Source organism: Lepisosteus oculatus, chromosome 1 (assembly GCF_040954835.1).
Source record: "Lepisosteus oculatus isolate fLepOcu1 chromosome 1, fLepOcu1.hap2, whole genome shotgun sequence".
In the NCBI taxonomy this organism is placed as follows: Eukaryota; Metazoa; Chordata; class Actinopteri; order Semionotiformes; family Lepisosteidae; genus Lepisosteus; species Lepisosteus oculatus.
In genome coordinates, this window is record NC_090696.1 from 17,684,016 (window position 1) to 17,705,030 (window position 21,015).

At 45.3% G+C, this 21,015-nt stretch overlaps 1 protein-coding gene across 3 annotated transcripts in view; it reads left to right on the forward strand.

Moving 5' to 3' along the window:
- The window catches only part of map3k12 (mitogen-activated protein kinase kinase kinase 12), a 58,172-nt gene that overhangs the window by 7,678 nt on the left and 29,479 nt on the right, over positions 1–21,015 (forward strand). The window contains exon 1 of one of the 3 annotated variants that reach the window (XM_015344121.2): positions 15,694–16,320. The exons of 1 other annotated variant lie outside the window; for it this stretch is intronic. The gene's annotated coding sequence lies outside the window, so the exon portion shown is untranslated. Of the gene's footprint in view, positions 1–15,693; positions 16,321–21,015 lie in introns of those variants that run through there. One more of the 3 variants, XM_015344119.2, reaches the window with a different exon arrangement.

Genomic DNA, 21,015 nt, shown 5'->3' on the forward strand with positions numbered 1-21,015 from the left:
AGAAGTTTCGGAGCGCGGCAACAAGAAAGCCTTTTCGCCCACAACGGGCAAGAGTTTGATTTGCCTCCACAATGCGCTCTGACAGGGACGCGTCATAATCTGCTATATTTAGTTCTGCGAAGTAGGTTACCGGTTTTATTGCGAGTTACTTCTTTATGAAGTGTTTTTCTTTTTTCGTCTTTTCGGAACGCGGCAAGCTGTCTGCTTCGCTTATTTCGAGCAAGACGTCTTTTTAAAATGTTAGCACTGTCTGTTTTTTGTATTTTATGTAAACTGTGGAACCCTGATATATTAGAAAATCTTTTTTTCTTGTTGTTTCCCGTTTTCCTGACTGAGCAAGATAAGGTTTCACATCGGCTGCCTCAGAAAAAAAACAACGAAAGTTTCTGTGAATTTTTGTCTTACATCTGGCAAACAAGTCGCTGTTTATACCAGTACTACGGCTAGTTTGGATTTGTCCATTTGCGAGTATGTTTTAGTAATTTGTTCCAGAACTGCAGCAGGCCCTATATAAATACTGCATTTGAGAGCTGTCAATAAAGTCAAGTGCAGTCAGCAGTCAGACAGGAGCTGTCCAGGGTGCTGAGTGTCCCGCCTCGTTGTCTATGTACGTATGTAAGCACTGGGAGAGCAGGTCGAAAGAATTGCGGTTACAAATTGATACCACTCGTTTACAAGTTTTTCTTCTTTTTTTTCTCGTCTCTTTGGTCACATCCTTGAGTTTATACAACACGACTTTATTCACGATATGACGATACATCTTTAAAAAATCCTACGATATCCACAGGAGTTTGACAATACAGTACCAGGTTTTTATATACAAAAACCGTAATTCTGTTTTAATAATAAATACAACGTGCTTGACTTAAGAAATACTGTGGAAAACAAGGAACGATGACCTTCAGATATCTCAGGTCCACTAAGATACCAGTTCCCTGTATATGGTGATGGAATGTGACTTTGTTTTTAGATGGAATGATTCCAGCGTGTAATCTTCTTAGCCAACCGAGTATTTGGTCAGATTAACCCAAGGCCACAGGAGGGTGTCTGATTGGTCGTTGATGATGTCATTGTACCTCTGTCATCTGTTGGCCAGTGTAATAGCCATGGATTAGCCTGAATAGACTTTTGGAGCAAAATTAAAACAGTGTCCTCACAGTCTAATTGGAGGGGTTTTCCCCTACTTAAAAGAAACAGATTCTGCTAGGGTATACTGAAATAGCATACTGTTATATAAGAACAGAAGAAAGTTTACGAAAGAGGGGGGCCATTCGGCCCAGCTAACCCATTTGGTAGTTGGTAGTTAGTTGATCCAAGGATCACATCCAGCTAGTTTTTGAAAGAAGGCAGGATATCAGCTTCAACCCCATGGCTGAATATCTTGTTTTATACTCCCACAACCCTCTGGGTAAAGAAATGCCTCCAGTTTTTAGTTTTAAATGCACTTCCACAAAGTAGTTTCCACTACTTCATATATGTGCAGAGAACATACCTGATTAATAATAACCAAGTGTGTTTTTGGCAAGAGAAAGTTTGGCATGTAAGTGCACAGTGTGGGAAATCAGAGTTTCCAGAGAGTCCCTCAGCACTCAACAGTCCAAAATAAACTTTGATATAGCCTGGACATCACACCTTAGCTGGCAAAACCAGCGACTCGGCATGTTGAAACAGAAATTTATAATATGATATTTATAATATACGTTAATAAACATCTAATGAAAAACAGCCACGTGGTCAGAATTGTTGGGCGGAAATACAGCTGGGTACTGTATTTAGTTGGAAGACATGTCTCCTTCAAGACTAACATTTAAAATATTTCCAAATAAGACCAATGGATAAAAATGAAAATAAAAAAAATAAATAGGTACTAAGGAAATAACTCCTGCATATTCAAGTGTTAAATGACCACATTAAGTTTTGTAAAAAAAAAACAGGAGTGCATATGACAACTTAACACACATGAATCTGTGACACCTCCTTCTTAGAGGACCTGATTTAGGTTTTAATTAAGCTTGCCAACAGTCTGAATGAGTAATTAAAACCTTAGGTCCTCTCACTTTTAATGAGCTTGAATTGCTAAACATGTGAGTGGCTACATTCCTGTACTCTGAGTAATCCCAGGCTCCTGCTCTGATTCATGAGTTTGGATTCCCAGTGACCTTTGCCCTCTGGTGACGTGATAACTGTTCTCCATTGTTCACAGTGGAAGGAGGGAGGAAAGTGTCTGGCCTTCTGTCCCCACTCCTATGAGTCTGATCCCCTTGTTATTCAGGGACAATGGGACAGAAACCATTTAATGTATGTCCTACATGCAGAGTTTACATTTGAATCAAAATATTTTAACTCTTAAATTAAATGAGGGAACCCTGGTATCAGTTTTCCTGCAATGATGTCATTGAAAAAGTGGAGATAAGATTTAAAAGTTCCCCACCTTTGTGTACATTGTTTGTGACTTGGGCACTTTTGTTTCGAAGATAAGATCACTTTATTGGCCATATACAATTTCTTGCATTAGGAATTTGTCTTTTCACAGACCCCAGCTTGCTCTCCATGAGACACAAACAGGGAGAGAGCCTGGGGTCAGAATGCAGGGTCAGCCATTGTACAGCACCCCTGGAGCAGTTGGGGTTAAGAGCCTTGCTCAGGGGCCCAACAGAGTAGGATGCCTCTGCCGGCTGTGGGATATGAACCAGTAACCTTCCAGCCACAGGCACAGATCCTTAGCCACAGAGCCACCGCTCCACCCCAGTCTTGTATGGTGCATTTTTGTGGACCTGGAGTATGAAGGTCAACGACAATGACTTTTACCACATTCGATCTGTGCGTCTGTTCCAGCTGTAGCGCAGGTGACATCCCAGGTTGTGAATGTTAGGCAAGTGCAGTAGGATTAACAGTCAAGCCCCAGATGATCACTTCTCCAGGTAAGATCAACTAAAAGAGTGGTTAAGATAAGTTTGAATGTTGCTTAAAATTATGTTACATTAAATGTCTAATAAGTTAATATAAAAGTGAATGATAAATTTGAGAAAAATGGTTTAAAATGTTATGTGTTCGTGTACAGTACTGTACTGTATTCAGGTTGCTGAAACCCACCTTTATTCCGTTGTCAAGTGATCTTTTGGGAAAGCCTCTCTGCTGTACAGCAAGTCACAAGGGCAAAGTTCACACTCTTATGGTCCCTAACCATGGACGGTTAGATTTAGATTTAGATTCTTCTTATGGGGAAAATTCCCTTCTCTACATCATTTAGTGATTTTCATGTCCCTAGCCCTGAAGTATATTGGGGGACCCCCTGTACTAAACGGTTGGAAAAGGGGAACTGAAAATAAGAACTTGGAGGGGAGCAGCTAATGCAGAGATGATTAAGAAAAATCACAAAGAAGAGGAGGCCATTCAGCGGGTCTAGATTGTCTGGTTGTTGGTAGTTGATTGATCTGATACAGCCATTTCTTGAAAGAATCTGGGCGTTCTGCGCTCCCAAAACACTGAAGGTCAAAAAGCGCCTCCTGTACTCAGTTTTAAATGTACTTCTTCATTGTTTCCAAATGTGTCTTCTTCTTCTTCTTTTTCAAGTTTCGCTATTGATTCTCAGTTGGTTTGATCAGTGCTTTGGGGAATTTTGAACACTTCACCAAGGTCTCCTCGTAGTCTTCTCTGTTCGAGGCGTAAAAGATTCCGTCCTCTTTAGCGGCCGGGACAAGACCTTCCTGTATGCGCCAGGATGTATGTGGACACTCTTCCCTGCACTGATCCCAGAGCGGGTCTCTTCCAGAGGGGCAGTGGGAGTCTGTGGCTGCAGAAGAGGGGCAGGGAGAAGGGCAGAGTGACCCAGTGATTAGATCTGAAAGGCGGTTGGAGAGGAAGATAAAGTGAGCTAGTTAAGTTTCATTACATTCCCATTAACAGATGAAACAGACAGATTCGGAGCCTCTTATCAGGGCTACAAGACATCATTGTGGGTGTGCCAGGATCACCTTCATGTCTGCATGACATGTCAGAAAAGATTATCGAAAGCTACAAAATGCGTAGGTGCTCCTAACGTGCTATTATTTTGTTTTCTAACTTGTGACATATTGAGGTTCCCAACAACAAAAAGGAGCAACACACTACGTCAGAGCTGATACTGCAGAGAGGGTCATTTGGAAGAGGTTGAAAAAGGAATAGGAAACACAGATACCAAAACATCAGCATTGGGCCAGACGCTAAAGATTAACAAATCAAAATGTCAATCCATCCATTATCCAGGAGCTGCTTATTCTCAGTAAGGCTTGCAGCACCTCGGGGATCAGGAGTCCCAGGAGCGTGGGGTACAAGGCTGGACTGCATCCTAAATGGGACACCAGCCCAAGCCAGATTCTTTTGATCACAGATTTCAGAAGACGTGGAGTCCGTTTTCTTGATGTTATGATATTTACAATATTTTAAAGATATTTAGAGCATATACAGTGTCAATGCTAACCAAATGTGTGAGCATTAGTACTAACAGTATTAGGACTCACAGGCGGCAAACATTTTTATGTGTTTTTGAAAGGCAGGAACCACAAAAGACCGGTGATAAGGAAATTGCAGGCAAAGGGGCTGACCTTCCATGAACGCTGAAGGGGTCATTGGTTTTAGAGATATTTTTTATGGATTTCGGGAAGAGGCGAGTGTTCGTTTGACAGCTTTGTCGGCAGGCCGAGCATCTCACTCACATCGATGGATGACTCATTCCCCCGCTGCTCTGGTGAGGGAGGGCAGGCAGCCTGTGATTGGCTGCCCGGCGTCTCCCTCTCCTTCCCGATTGGCCAAGCAGCTTGCGCTCCTGGATTGGCTGTCAGTGATGCAGTCATTCTACGTCGAGTGGCAGGTCACACAGATCCAGCAAGCTACTTGGCTGAATTCTAAACAGGCAATGTATAAACCTGATTTTAGTGCCTTATAAGGGAAATTACTGAGCAGGCACATCTGCACAGACATGAAATCACTAATTATCGAGTCAAACTAAACTGATACATTTATATAATGTTGAGCCCAGCACATCTAAGTGACTTAAGTACCTTAAGTACTTAAACAAACTTCATGTAAACATTATTTTACTTTCAGAAAATAAAGATCATGTTTTGGGATTGATTTGGGGGATTTCCAAGGAAATCTGATTTGTGATTCACCTGCCAAATGCCTGAGCTTTCAATTTCTATCCGAACTATTTCAGATATTGCTGTGAATGCTGTAGCCAGTACTATAGCAGCATGTGGTTCCTTAATTGTTTCCTTCACTCGTAATTATCCACAGATTCAATGACATGGGTGGGAATTGACTCAGTCCTTTAGTTGGCAAGTAGGTTTTGCTGCATCCCGTACAGAATGTACCGGAGGTTAACGCTCACAGAGAGGTGGCAATCCTACCACTGGGCCTCAGAGAGACGCTTCCTAAATCGTAAAAATAAAACCTAGCTTTTAGTCTGCAGTTGTCTCAGCATTTATACATCTCTCCGGTATCACTGCTTGACAGCAGTCACAAGTCACCAGTCACCAGTCACCAGTCACCATGAGCTGTTGAACTGCACTGAGGCCTGAGAACAGGGGGCACTACTGTGCACAAAGGGTGGTGGAAGTCTGCAACATGCTGTGTTTTGTTAAAGCCGATTATTACCCTTGCCTCCTTCGAGAAATGGCAGGTCGATCCGCAGACCGATAATCTGCTAGTAACCTAATTCGCAATTTCAAGTGATTGGGATCACTAGTAATTTATTGACCAATGAAGCAAGTCACGTTTTGTAATTAAGTGAATTCTAGGCTACGGTGTGTGAGCTGGAGTGTGTCCATAGTTCTGTTCCAAATGATTATTTAACTCATATCAATTACTGTGTAATCTATCATAAACTGTCCCAAGAAATCAAAAGACTTAATTATTACCACCAAAACATGTCAGATTGGGGGTCTCCAGGAGAAGGACTGGAATCCCCAGATCTGGAGCACATGAACAGCTGTTAAGGGGACTGGGGAGAGTGCACAGGTGACCGGACAGCCGGAGCAATCTGGTAACAGGTTGGATCAGGAGATTATTTATCATCCCGAACTTCATTTGGCGACAATCGCAGGCGACATTGGTTCAGATTTTCTTCTCCACACAATTAGCGGTGCCTCCTGATGGCACTGATGCACAGCCCTTCTCAGCACAACACCGTGGGACCAAGTGGAGGCAGAAAGGATTACTGAAGGGTTGCCGGCACTTTGTTTAGTGAGGGGAAACCTGAACACAGTACCTTGCCTCCCAGCGTTCGGCTGCACAGCCAGGAAAATCCGAGCGGCCGTGCAAAGATCCGGACTTCGCAAATGTCTCCAAGGTAGGGGTGCCTGCCTGCCCCGTGCTGTCGTTGCCCTGCAACAGCTAGCTTCAGCCGTCCAGTTCCCTGGTGATCTGTTTCTTGTTCTGGTCCTGTCATGGAAGGGCAGAGGCAAGCTCTAAAAGTTTTTCGCGAGCAGGTGAGATGCTGTGCTCTAGCCCTGCTGCCTACTTGGCTCATTAGGATTCTGAGCGTGCGCTGGCGTGAGTCAGACTGGAGTAAGGATCTAATATTAAGCTGGTGACTTCACACTCTGGGGGCCGCTGTGGATTGTGTTGCCAAGGCGACTCTTGCCCCGCCCCCTTACCCATCACCACGCGACTTCCAGGAAGATCTGCTCAAGCAGGAGGCAGTCCCCTTAGAATGTAAGATTAACCCCTTCCTCGCTGGGGCCCCCGTTGTGGCTACTCTCATGACACAATAATGGGATACCGAATCTGATCCTTTCACGTCTCTTGGCCCATAATGTGTGGTCTCATTTCTGTTTTCATGCCATTGATGCTATTCTCAATTTATTTGATCATGCATATCTATAGATACTTTACAAATGATTTTGTTCTGGTTTTGACATCTGCTTTTTGTTTGAGAGAATCCAAATAGCACAACCTGTTGTGTTACTCACACAAATCTAACATTTTCTTCAGAAACATTTGAACTATATTCTTCTACAAACACAGGATAACTTAACGCCAGGACCCAGTTTTATTGCTGTCTGTAAGATTTCCATTTACTTGCAGGTGTATCATTAGGGGTCTGAATGGATGCATTGAAAGCAGAATAGGGGCACAGTGGTTAGCACTGCTGCATCACAGCACTGGGGCACTGGGTGCAACTCTAGACCTGGGGTGCTGTCTGTGTGGAGTTTGTATGTTCTCCCCGTGTTCTTGTGGGTTTCCTCCAGGTGCTCAGATTTCATCAAACTGTCCAAAAACATATTGGAAGGGTAACTAACTTCTGGGAAAATTAGCACTGGTGTGAGTGGAGTGCGTCTGTGCTGAGATGGACTGGCGTCCCGTCCAGGGTGTGGGTGCCAGGATGGCCTCTAGATAAAGCAGTTAGACACTGGATGGCTCAATACAGGAACTCTGGTAACTCCTTTTCTGCAGGGCTCACAGCTGCTTGAACTTTGCTGTTTGGCGATAGAGCAAGGTGGCTCCTCGGGAAGAAGAAGGTGGAAGTCCTCTCCTCCTTTTCAGATCGAGCCACCCAGACCCAGTGTAGATGTGCTGTAGACAGACAGAGCTGTTGATGACTAGAATCTAGCTCCCTCTATACAAATGTCACAATTTCATCACAGTTCTAATGTTTCCTACTGTATGTGCACAGGTACCCAATGTGGTGCTGGACTTACATTTGTTCAGGGGTGGCAGCTGGGAGGACGTCAGCTTTACTTCCTGGAAAAAGCTGTTTGTTAGAGAATTATTCAAAATTCCACCTAAAGCATTGCTGGAAGAAAACCATATGAACTGGACAGGCTGATCCAGCTGTTGCCACATCTGTCTGCCTGGCAGTGGCCCTGTCAATTACAGGACTCCGCCAAAAATTACTGTGCAGCCCTGAATGCTGGGTGATGGGGATTCATCATCTGAGTTTGCTTGATTTCATCTTTTACACTGGTGAAAAAAGGAGCTTACACTAATCCGTCTACTGTATAGACATGTCAGCCAAAGAGAGCTCTGATCTGTGGCTTTCCAGGAACATTTAAAAAAATAGTTTGAATTGCTCATTATTTTTATGATATGCCCGTCCGATTTGGAATGGCTAAGTGTTAAAGACTCGTCTTGACTATCTGGCAATGGCTCCTGTACTTGTCCAGAAAAAAATGAGCCATCTACACATGCTTGCCCAGCTATCAGAGCCAATCGGCTTTTAACACACTGAGAGCTCCTGATGGGACAGTTAGGGTTGATTGGAGAAATGAGGCCAGGTACCCAGTACAGTTAAGTGTGTGTGAGCTGAGAGAACCCTGTACAGATAGAGCTCAGCCTGCAGCTGACTGGGGTTTTACATCTCAGGAATGCTTAACATGTTAAGACAGTGTTAAAACAATAAGGTGTGAGCTTGGAACAGAGATGTCTGGAGAGCCCCAGTCCAGTTACTCTTATAGATCACCCTAAGACACCTTGTAGACTGATGGATATCCTTATTTTTGTTCCAAACAGCCATCTAACTGTAAATTGAACACAGCACGTGTTTAATTGATTGGAGTCAAATTGTTCCAGGCCTTTAGAATAATTTACTGTATATGCTACCAATAGGACCTGCAGGACCAGGGTTCGAGACCCTTGGCTTAGAAGGATATGTGATAACACATTAGCAGTGGTCTCCAGCTCTGTGTGTAAGTAGGAGGGGGGTCTAGCCATAGTTGGCGACAGCAGGGGAAGCCCTCTTATCCGGCATGAGCTCACCTTAAGACGCTTAATTAAAAAAGAAAATAGCACAGCCAGCTTCCTCCCCAGAGATCTGAAATTTCTATGAATGAAAATTCCCGGGATGGAGACGGGAGAGATGATGTCATGTCCGAAACGGGAGAAGCCTTTTCCTGATTTCAGCCACTAAAGAAAATGATTTGGAGAGAGAGAGGAGGGGGCTGGGGAGGCAGGAATTGGGGCCACTTCTGATGATGTCACTTTCCTCTTAGAGAGCCAGGCAGCAATCAACTGGTGGTTAAATGGAATTCATTCAAATCTGCTAGGTATCCAGTTTCCCGCAGGACAGGGTGGAGAATGGAGGCCTTGTTTTCCTGCTGTGAAAGGGAGACTAAACAGTGAATTCAGAAGAGAGTTTTGGTCTCAGGAATTAGTTGGTATGGGGCTGTGCTGGAGTAGCTCGGATTTTCCAAATTCCCTTCTGTTAATTTCTAACTCGCATATTCCCTTGTGCAACAATAGACTGAGCCTGAAGACATGAAAGTTAGCTCTACCATCCATTGCAGCAGCTGTTATTTCCTCTTCCTGTTGGGGAAACGCCAAATGGCCAAGTTGCAATTTTGCAAACAGTTTCATCCTTTGCTGTTCTTTGGTCAAATGCTCTCCAGTTTGGTGAGTAACTTTATAAAAGATCCAACGGTTAAATATCACAGACTAGTTACCTGGACAATACCCGTTTACTTGAGTCCATGTGATCTATCCTCCCATTTGCTCGGGTCAAAATGAGATCCAGCGGTCAGTGACTCTGCAGCAGGAATGAAAGGTTCTCCTGCAAATTTATTTATTCAAAGATTCAGCTGAATGACTAATATAAATCCCAATACCCTGTGCTTGGCACTGCCTAAACTACCATAAAAATACTCCATTAAGCTACCTGAATTAATGTGGTTATTGTCAGGTTGCTCTTAAACACACCAAGATATCTCTCAAACTGATTGAGACACTTGGCTCCAGTCTCCACTACACAAGATAACATTGGTAACACCCAAACAGGCTGCCCTGCCACTGACAGGAACATTCAGGAACCACACACAGTTTTAAAACTGATCTTCATACATCTGTTTTCTAACTGCTTCTTTCAACTCAGTGATGCAGGGGACACGGAGCTTATCCTGGCAAATAACAGGCGCAAGGCAGGATATACCCTGGACAGGACGCCAGTCCACCTCAGGGCGCAGACAGACGCAGGCACACACACACTCACACCTGGGCCAATTTTCCCAGAAGTCCGTCAACCTACCAGTTTGTCTTTGAACTGTGGGAGGAAACCAATCTTACAAAAGTAAAATGAAAAATTGCTTCTGTCTTTTAGGACTCCTAAAATATTTGACACTTCACAACTTCATTCTGATTTTTTTTCCTAGGAAAATTAAATCAGGTGGATTATCATTGATGCTTTATTGATGCTTGATGACATGTGTTTTATAATACTGTGATCCAGGGATGCTCCTTTTCCTTTAAAACTACACCTGAAATAACGCTGCAAGCCTCAGCGGCTCATGTGCGCGCTTTTCATTAACACAGAGCTGGTGTGAGCTGGTTCACGAAAGCAGGGAACCTGTTTAGACACACGCTCCTGTGGAGGAGCCTGATTATTCTCCCATGACTCGCTGCAACAGCCTGCAAATAAATAAATGATGTGTAAATGTTAAAGTGCTCTGAAAATAGAGCAAGTGAAAAAAAAAAACATCTTGCGATAACGGCCGGCGCAATAGAGCAGAGAAAGGGGACCTTTCAAAAGGTAGATAGAAAAAATAGACTGGAACATGGAAATGGATCGGACTGCCACTGCACAGGAGTCAGATCTGTCACAGATTATACTACCTGCTGACTAATATGGAAAGCCAGTTCCAGGTGTTAGTCCCATTAACTGCTTCTGAGCAAATCATTGAAGTAGTACTTTTTCACTTGGTAGTGACTTAACAGGCAGTGATTAGAAATGCAGAGCACTGTTGCCCAATGTGGCATGGGTTAGGATGTGCAGAAATGAAAAGTAGATTTTGATCATTCCTTTGGATTCATATAAGATACAGTAAGATCACTTTATTGACCATAGACAAAATTTCTTGTATGAGGAATTTGTCTTTTTGCATACCCCAGCTTGCTCTCCATGAGACACACAGACAGGGAGAGAAGCTTGGGGTCAGAGCGCAGGGTCAGCCATTTATCTGGCACCCCTGGAGCAGCTGGGGTGAAGGGCCTTGCTCAGGAGCCCAAGGGAGTAGGATTCCTCTGCAGGCCACGGGATACAAACCGGCAACCTTCCAGCCACAGGTGCAGATCCTTAGCCACAGAGCCACCGCCCCCCCCATATAGCTCCTTTTGTCCTAAATTTCTGTACATAAAGGATGTGACCCACTTCATCCACCCATGAAGTGCAGCAGACATTGTGCGCCAGCAGCCCCACTACACAACAGGTCAGGTGGAGAAGCAAGAAATTGCTTCACTTATTGAATTAATTGGGAATGTGAGGGTGACCAGGTTACATAAACACAGAATGGAATTTAGCCAGGACACCAGGCTTAGCATAACTACTCTTAAACAGTGCCACTGGAGCTTTAATGTTCCTTGATTTACTGTCTCATCTGAAATGTGGCACCTTCGAAACTGTGTTCCTCATCTTCACAATGAGGCACCGATTGGGAAATTCTGATTCGGGGAGGGTGCGTCACAGTGGCACAGTGGTTAGCGTTGCTGCCTCATGATGCTGTGGCCCCGGGTGCAAATGCAAGCCTGGGCTACTGTCTGTGTGGAGTTTGTATGTTCTCCCCGTGTTTGTGTGTGGTGGTTTCCTCCCACCACGACCCTGAGTTGGATTAAGCAATGAGAAAATCTATGGATGGTCCAGAGAAAAGGTCGCCACCTACTGATCCATGAGTGCCAATTACATCAGCAAACTGCTTTCCTTGGAGGTTTATTTTTATCTAGAAATTAAAAATTGAAATACATCTGGCATTTCCAAGACCCCAGTCAGGGCAGATTTCCGACAGCTCAGCCTGCTCTCCAGACTGTGGCTGTGCTATAAAGGCATGGGTCTCACAGTGGGTGCTGTTGTGTTTCCAGGGCAGACGTTTTTCTGTGGCACTTTGCCCCTTTGAAGGCTGACTGTCCAGTAATAGATCATGTTTGAAAAGGAAGAGAAGCTCTACTGACACTCGTAATTTGGCTTTAGGGATGACTTAGTGATGAGGTGTTAGAATTAGCGATCATCTGTCAGTCACCTGTTTATGGCCAATGTTAAGGCTTTCGGCACCATAAGTGTCTGTGCTTGTGTTTTATGAATGGGAATCTGTCTTGACTGTGTTGGAAGTAAAAAAAACATGTGACACAGTGTGGATCCATAGTAGTGTTCCTTATTATGAAAGCTTCTGAGATTGTTTTAAAATTGTGAAAATCTTGCATGAGCTAACTTACATTCTGCATTTCAACTGTGTATAAACATGCAGTTAACAACACTTATCTGAGTTCAGCTTTGCTCTTGAGTATAGCCACTACATGAAAACCTTATTTTAACTTCATGTGACCTTAATCCAGCAGATTAGGCTCAGATTAAACATGGGAGCAGAGTAAAGGCTGTACTCTCTATGTGTGAGTCCATAGTCAGCAGAGGGACCTGGGATACAATCTGAAAGGTCTGGTTCCAAACTGGCTCTGACTACAACTGGGCCCTATTTGCAAAGCTTGCAATTGAGGTGATGAAACACCTGCTGAGTCTCTTCCTTTGGTATACCAGTGAGTTCCACTGGGTTTTGTCCAGTCTTCCTTTTAGGTTTAAGACTAGTGCGTTTTACTCACTGGGCTTTCTTGTCCTGTATGTTACCTGCTTTGTTAATGGAAAAATCTCACACTAAACTGGGCACTAATTATTTGTGGGGCCAGGTAAGCACAGCAAAAATGCCTAGAGATGATGGTCAAATCTACACTAAATGGAGACTTTGCCTGCATGGTCCTTGATCTATCTACTTTGTTAACAGTTGTGCTTGCTGTTCTCTGCACTGATCTTACTCTGTAAGTGAAGAGACAGACCCTGCGCTCTTGAGCTGTTTCATGTTGATGGAGATGTATGTTTGACAGGCTAGACAGATGTGTCAAAGCAGTTTGTGAAGTCCAGGAAAGAGCAGCAGGTGGTCTCTTGTTTCAAGGGGTGGCTGTATTCCACTATTTCAGAGGGGGAGTTGGCAGATAACACTGGCCACGTCCCTTGATAAGATCAGCCACAGCTTCTGCAACCACACTGCCTATGCAGAACATAGACACATTGCCAGCTATTTTATTTGTAGAGGAGCATTAAATTAAACTTCCTCTCACCCCACACATGGCCGCTTACAAAAAAAAGAGCTTCTTCGATAGTCTTGTTTTTCCCTTGTTCAAGCTCATACTTCAGTAACAGATGCAAATCCCGAACGTCAGATATATTTCATTGCTGACTGCATGTCTGTCTTTTGCAAAGGACATTCTGCAAAATGACCCCATCGCTACTTGAGCATCTCGGGTTAACCCATGACTCAGAGTACAGGGGCAGATGTGAAAGCTCTCTGAGCTAGTGAAGGCATGGAAAGATTCAACCCTCCACTTTCAAGCAATTTATTAGTAGGTAACAAAATAAGTTAGCAACAGGCTATTGTTTAATTTAGTATGCCTGCAGGGTAAAAAATGTACAAAAACAGTTAGTTACGGTAGTCTTTAAGGGCTGAGCACAGTTTGGGTGCAGGTTCGAGCACTAGTGACAACTGTGACTCCTACTCCTCAGGCAGTAATGTACCATTGACTCAGTACTGCCTAGGGTAGGGCTGAGATTAATCAGCTCCTGGTGATAGTGACCCCTACAGGTCTGCGGTGACAGTAGGGAGAGATGCGTTTCAACCTCCTACATGTCGCTGAGTAGTTTATAGCCGGTCTATGCTTCTGCATTTTTCCCACGTGTGTGTGTGTGGGTGTGTGTGTGTGTGTGGGGGGGTGTTACTGTGAGCTGGTGGATCCGGAATGTGAGACAATTCAATGAAGAGCTATAGGCATCTCCAAATCAAAATTGAATGGAGATTTTAACAAACGTTCTGGATGACCAAGTCACTTTAACCCCAACGGTTCTAATATCCTAACTAGTCCCAACCTCATTTCTCAAACCTATATAAACAGTATACAATACAGTTATACAAGTATATAGCTGTGCCAGCATGCGTAGGCTGCAAAAGAACAGGCAATGGGTTTATTCAATGCTGAAAAGAGAAGAAAGGAAACACAACATTTCGGCCATGGAGCCTTCTTCAGGTGAGAAGGTGTGAGAACCCTTTACCTGCTCCTAATATAGTTATATATAACTATATAACTATACCTATATAAAGAACCCCTCTGTAAACCCCTCTTTACCATGCATCTCATGCACCCCATCTCCAGCTTTGCGCCTTCCCCTCGGGTAATTCCTCTCCTGAACGGGGGTCCCGCCTTCTTGTCCTGCAGCCAGCGGGTTAAGCCGATCTCACTCTTTCCAAAGTACTCAGTAACCGCCCACATATACAAACTGTAACTACAAGAGTCTCCCACTTCAGTCCTTCGGCGCCCCCGATTGGGTCAGAACTCAAACGTCCTCTGGCTCTTTGACGCGAGAGGTGACCCGACCTTATCTCTGCGTCACCGGGGCTAAAACGTCTTCCTTCGCCGAAAAAAAAAAAAATCCTTCAGGTGCAGCAATGTTAATTTAAACTGGTGAATCACACCAGATGCCAGGACCTGAACCAGAACGTGTTAATCCCGTTTTTATAGTCCATCAAAAAAGCAGTTAATACCCTATGCATTCATTTTTAGGGTACAGACCTGGGGGGTCCCTACTTTTATTGTAGCCTTGTCCTGAAGCTGGGTGTCAGACCCACATCTGCACAACTGATCCCTTTGGCTGCCCTTAAATCTGGCAGTCCCCCACCCCCCCACACACACTCCCTAGAGGTCTGGCACTACTGTGTGTGTGGTGACCTGAATCCGGAATTCGCCATGTTTAGCTTTTGGAAACAGGCGTGATTGCTCTACGTTAAGGGGGCACTAAAGCTGTTTTCCTGAGGTTTCTTCATATCTTAAATCATTTTTCTGTTCAGGCTTTACCATCAGTTTAGTTTACTTCTTATATGACTCGTGTTGTCCCCTTTCTGTGTGGACTTCGTGGGACATGCTCAGGGATACCGATCTCACTGTAAAACACGTGATAAACATGTTGGGATGCCTGATGCCAAACCAGACTGCACGGCAGATGCAGTTAAAACTGCAGCTAAAATTCCCACGTATTCCTCCAGAGTTATTTGGAGGCTTCCGGTCTGCCTTGATTTTTCAATCAGGAGAATATTATTGGCGCATTGAGCTATCTGACATTTCCTTCTTCAACTTTGTGTCCACCCTGTGAATACTCTGTCATCATAGAGGGTTTTGTTGTCGTTTTTTTATTTACCGTTCCGGGAGAAAGCAACGCGTTTCTCGGCTTTCACCAAGAGCCTCGTTCTCTTGCGATCTCAAACATCACAGTACAGTGATCTAAAAGGCGCTGCTGCACCACTGAGGCAAGCCCAGCGATGAAGTCTGTCCAGTCTAGCGCGGTGTTAGTGAGAAAAGCTCACTGTATAGACCGCACGCGTTTTCCCGCTACACCTTGACAAAAATATTTACACGGGTCATAATTAGAACTCATTTTGGGACAGTCTGCCTCCCAACACAACCCCGTCGTTTGCTATCTCTATACCGCCTGTAACTTCAGGATTATACCGAGGACCCCTCGTTAAATCCTTATCGCCGACTGCAGTCTGAGATCAGAGGGATAATATCCATCAGATAAAACTCGGGGGGGTGTTTATGGGGATAGGGCGAGAGGGAAGGATTTAATACACCTCCCGTTTGTGCTAGATGCTTGAAGAATGACATCATTTTCATATTCTCCCTCTCTCTCGCACACACACGCTCGCACGCACGGCCACGAGCGCGCGCCGCACACGGCGAGCCTGTGGCTACAGCTCGCGCCACTACCTACCTGCCGCAAGCGGCTGCCCCAGCCCTCGCGGTCCTGCTCTCTGATTGGACCCGCCAGCCAGGGGGAGGCGGGGAGAAGTTGATTAAGAAAAAACGGGAGGCGGTTTTTTTTCTCCTCATACCTCACACCCCCCCGGGCCCCCCCTCCTTCTCTACCCCTAGACCGTAGGTTGAGAGAGTCCGCAGTATAAAACCTTCAGGGGTTATTAGGGACTGGAGCATCCTCGCAGGTTTGTCCTCGGGGGCGCAGAGCTCGATCTAGCTGGTAAATACAGTTGAGAATCCAAGTGGGAGAAGAGAGAGCAGCTTCTTGCTCGGGCGAGTGTGACGCTGCCCGGAGATGCGGTGAAGAGGAACTAGCGGTGACACTGGTTATATAAACCGAAGAGAAGAAGGATTGCTTCTTTTTTTTTGCGGAAAGGTGGACGAAAAAGGCAACGCATTAGCCGCAGTTTCCCGAATATTACAATGGGATGTTACCCTGACGTTTAGCGAATTCAAGGAGCACGCCCGCAGCAGGTAAACACTGAAAGCAATGGCTTCACGGAGCCTTATGCAGTAAGTAGACATTCGCGCGCACGCAGAGGGGAGCAGAGGCTGAGATTTCAAACGTGTTGGTCCGGACGGCGTGAGAAACGCTGTGGTTTCGTGATGCGTTGCGGGTACCAACGTGGGTGATGGCAGTCCTGACAGCCCGCTGACCCGCTGTGTGACTGACATCGGTGACGGGTGCTTGCGCGTGCCTGGGGGTGAGTGGGGGGGAGTCGGTCTCGGGGACCAAGAGCATCTGCGCCTCCGCGCGAGCGCAGGGACCTTCACTGAAGGGGCGAGGGGTTGTGTGTGTGTGTGTGTGTGTGTGTGTGGGGGGGGGTCAGAGGGAGGAGAGGGAGAAGGGGCGCTCGTTTAAAATTTAAAATCCAGTCCCTCGGGGACGGAGGAGCACTAAGGAAAGGAGGGGTAGTCACGTCTACGTGCATAACTAACAGATGCATCGCTCCTTTCTGTGAAACAGACAGATGGGGTTGGTTTGACGTGCTGTTTTAGTGTCATTTTTCTCAGCGCCAGGTTCGCTTCCTCCTTCAGCCTGAACGCGCTGCACACTTAAACAGTTTATTCAGTGCCGTGGAGATTTACTGCATCCGCTGGAACGGTACAGTACATACCAGAGCGCTGGTGTATTTCTCGTGTTTTCATTCTGCGCGGGTGATTCCTCGTGTGAGAAACTCGCAGATGACAGCGTTGCAATTCAAAACGTTTTCGGGGATCTGCGTCTTCCACGCGAGTCACGCACAATTCAAAGGATCTTCGTATTTTTCAAACAGATGAGATGAGTGTAAAGAGACTCTACTCTACTCCCCGCATCTTTGCTTTCTGAACTGGTCCTGCGAGACGGGTCAAGGTGGAGTGTGCGCTGAAGTACATTTACAGACCTACAGGAGAATGGGTTTAGACGAGAGGCCACTCTGCCTTTCTAGCACAGATGACCGTGAGTTTAATTGAAACAAGGATCTCATCCAGCAGTTGTTTTTTTTTTAGTGGAGTCAGGGTATCGGCTGGAACTAAATGTCTGGGTAGCTTGTTCCACACTCCCACAACCCTTTGTGTAAAAATGTGCCTGCGGTAATCAGTTTGAAAGATGTTTCCCTGTAGTTTTTACTTGTGGGTTCAGGGTGGTTTTTCAGTGTTGATTTGGAAGAAGTCCAGAAGGTTGACTTTGTCAATGCTTTTAAGAATTTTACATAATAGACCATCCACCCAATTTCTATCTGCTCCTTCCAGTTCAGGGCCGTGGGGGGAGCAGGGGCCTATCCCAGCATGCAATGGGCACAAGGCCCCCTGGATGGGATGCCAGTCCATGGCAGGGCAGACACACGGACAAACAAAGTCACACGCACACTCACATCTAGAGACAGTGCTCCCAGAAACGTCAAGTATCCGTTTGGACTGTGGGAGGAAACGGAGCGCCTGGAGGAAAGCCATGGCAACCCAGGGAGAACATGCAAACTCCATGCAGACAGCAGCCCAGGTCTGTCTCTTTAATTAGACAGGTGAAGTTCAAACTGGGGCCTGGGGAGTTCTCAGGCCTGGCAGTGAGGGACCGTCACCTGGATGGGGCTGTGTGCCAGGGATGAAGTACTGTACCTTACTGAGCTACCGCACAGAACACCAGGGTCTGCAGCAGAGAAACAATCCCCCACCCGTCTCCTTCAGGACACATACGCATCCTTAACTACTACCCTGCGGCTCCACCAAAATGCTAAAGGCTGGAGGAACACTCTCTGTCAAATTAACTGGTTGAGTTCACAACTCACCTGTTTAATACCCCATGGAATTTCAGATCAGTTCCTATTTATAGGAACTTGGAGACTTGATAGTGACCTTCCAGTCCCAGGGCTGGAGGAGACCCCTGAACTATTTGACAGCAGAAAAAAAAAGGAACGAGGAAACATCAGTAATGTAAGGTGTCCCCTAATTAACCATGTTTAGGGTCCGAAAGCATGGTTTCAAAACAGGGAGTTAGTCTAGCTTTGTTTTCCTGTCCTTGGAGCACAAGCTTTAAGCGAACATTTGCGGAGTCGGGTCTCAGACTCACTTAGCCAGTACTGGTGCCAGAGGGGGCGAGCTGCAGCCGGTAGCACGTCAAACTGGTCTGCTAGAGCGCGCGCGAGCTCGAGTCGCCGACAGGGACCGAATTACTCAGCCCCGAGCACTCACGCGACTCCCACGGGATGTGGCTGTGGCGCTCGCGAAAATGTGCGTGGAACGGAGGCGGTGCGTGTTGTTTTTCGACTAGTTCGCGGTAAAGCCATTGTGCAGGTGAGCCGTGATGTACCGGGTTCAAATTCAGATTTTCGCAATTCGCTGTTTGCAGCCGACCCGTGCGCCTGTCCTACTGGGGAAAAAAAGTGTCCTTATATTTCCAATTCCGGGATCTGAGACGTTCTCTCCAGCTGCGGTCATTAACCAGGAACCGCTAATAATGTGTTAGTTATTATTCCTGAAAATGGCGATATTAGCATCGTGTTCATTTTCTAGTTGCTTTTGTCGTTTATCCCCCGTTTACATTTTAATAGAGACCCGTGCGTGTTTTGAAATGGGGGTGTTGAGCCAGAGAAGAATAGCATAATTGTTTTACGATTCTGCCGAAATGGACTTTAATCCCTAGGTATGATAATTTTATTGACTGTACAACAGTATGTGTGGATAGTTGTAGTCATTTGTTTAACTATATACTGTAAGTTAATTGAGAACGAATTCGCAAAGGCTATGACTACCTGCTGCCAGGCTTTTACTGCCGGGCTCACACTGCAGTCTGTGTGGGTCCTAATGCCCCAGCATTAGTAATAGTTGCTTACACTTCTATAGCTCTTTTCTGGACACTCCACTCAAAATACTCAAAGCACTTTACAGGTAATGGGGACTCCCCTCCACCACCACCAGTGTGCACCCTCACCTGGATGATGCGACGGCAGCCATAGAGCTCCAGTACTCCACTCACCACACACCAGCTCTCAGTGGGGAGGAGAGCAGATTGATGGAGCCAGTTCATAGAGGGGGATCATTAGGAGGCCATGATTGGTAAGGGCCAATGGGGAAATTTGGCCAGGATGCCGGGGTTACACCCCTGCTCTTTTCGAGAAACGCCCTGGGAATTTTAATGACCACAGAGAGTCAGGACCTCGGTTTTACGTCTCGCTATACTGTAAAAAGGCGTTCTTTGGCTGAAACATAAAACCAAGGTCCTAACTCTCTGTGGTCTTTAAAAATCCCAGAATGTTACCCTGGCTAAATTTCCCATTGGCCTTCACCAATCATGGCCACTATGGCTGCACACTGGTGGTGGTGGAGGGGAGTCCCCATTACCTGTGCAGCACTTTGAGTGGAGTGTCCAGAATGTGTAAAGGGTAAGCAATTATTTTTTAAATGCAGGAAACTTGGGTAACCTTCATAAAATGGGCGACTCTTAATGTTTTGCGATCTGCATTCCTGAAAACAAGAAATCAAGCCAAAAAACCCTCATATACAAAGATTTATTTTAAAGAATACTTTTTTTCCAACGCTATGAGAATTTTGCAGCTAGTTAAACACCCACACCTGTTAATTTTGCTTCTACGTGAGCAGCCTGTTATATACCCGGTTCCTTAATGGACTTATTCCTAAGATAAATTTCAGCATCTTTAACAATTTCTTAGTTCTTAAACACGTAGGCGGTTGCAAATCATGTGCAACTAAAGATCTTCAACCTTTGAGTAGATTAATAAACTAAATTAAAATTTCAGTTAAGGTAGCAGGTTTTTGAACCTTTTAATTTAGAGCTCGGCATGACATCACTTTATAAAGTGAAAACATTGTAACCCATTTTACATAATGAGAATACGTCTGTACCAGCAAATGCAATCAATGAGCAAAAATGATCTGCATTGAAAAGAACTTTAAAATGTCATGTCATTGACCAAACTGCTTTATACCACATGGTGTCATGGGAAACCAGAGCCTACCCATCAAGCAATGAGCACAAGGCAGGGTACACCCTGGACAGGACACCAGTCCATCACAGAGCAAGTGCAAGCCCATCACACACGGGGACAATTTGGAGGCCACGGTAAAGGCTGAGGGGGAAATGTGGCCCAGACACTGGGATAACTCGCTACTCTTATCAAGAAATGCCCGGGGATCTTTAATGACCCCTGAGAGTCAGGACCTCGGTTTGATGTCTCATCCGAAAGACAGCGCCCACTACAGTATAGTGTCCCCGGCACAATACTGGGGTATAGGACCCATACAGACCGCAGGGTGGGCGACCCCCACTGGTCCCACTAACACCACTTCCAGCAGTAACCATAATTTTTCCCAGGAGGTCTCCCAACCAGGTACTGACCAGGCTCATACCTGCTGAGCTTCAGTTGAGAGCTGCAGGGTGATATGGCTGCTGGCAGAACTTTAAAATATTTACAGGACATGTTTTGTGAAAAGACAGGCTTTCTCTTCTTCTTCAGATTTGAAGATATTGCACTGACGACTTTATGGCAATGAAGGGAAAATATAATAAGAGTCCTGGTATGCGCTTAATAGCAACAAACTATAAAGGCAATGACATATGACTTCTCTCTGTTTAATCATCAAAAGCAGCTGAACTACTAAAACATTGGTTTTCTGCTTAAAAGCCCTTTTTCTGGAGGAACTGTTGAATAAAATAGAAGTGTTTCTCTACATGACAATGCAGTGCATAGACTTGAATTAGATGTAACTGAG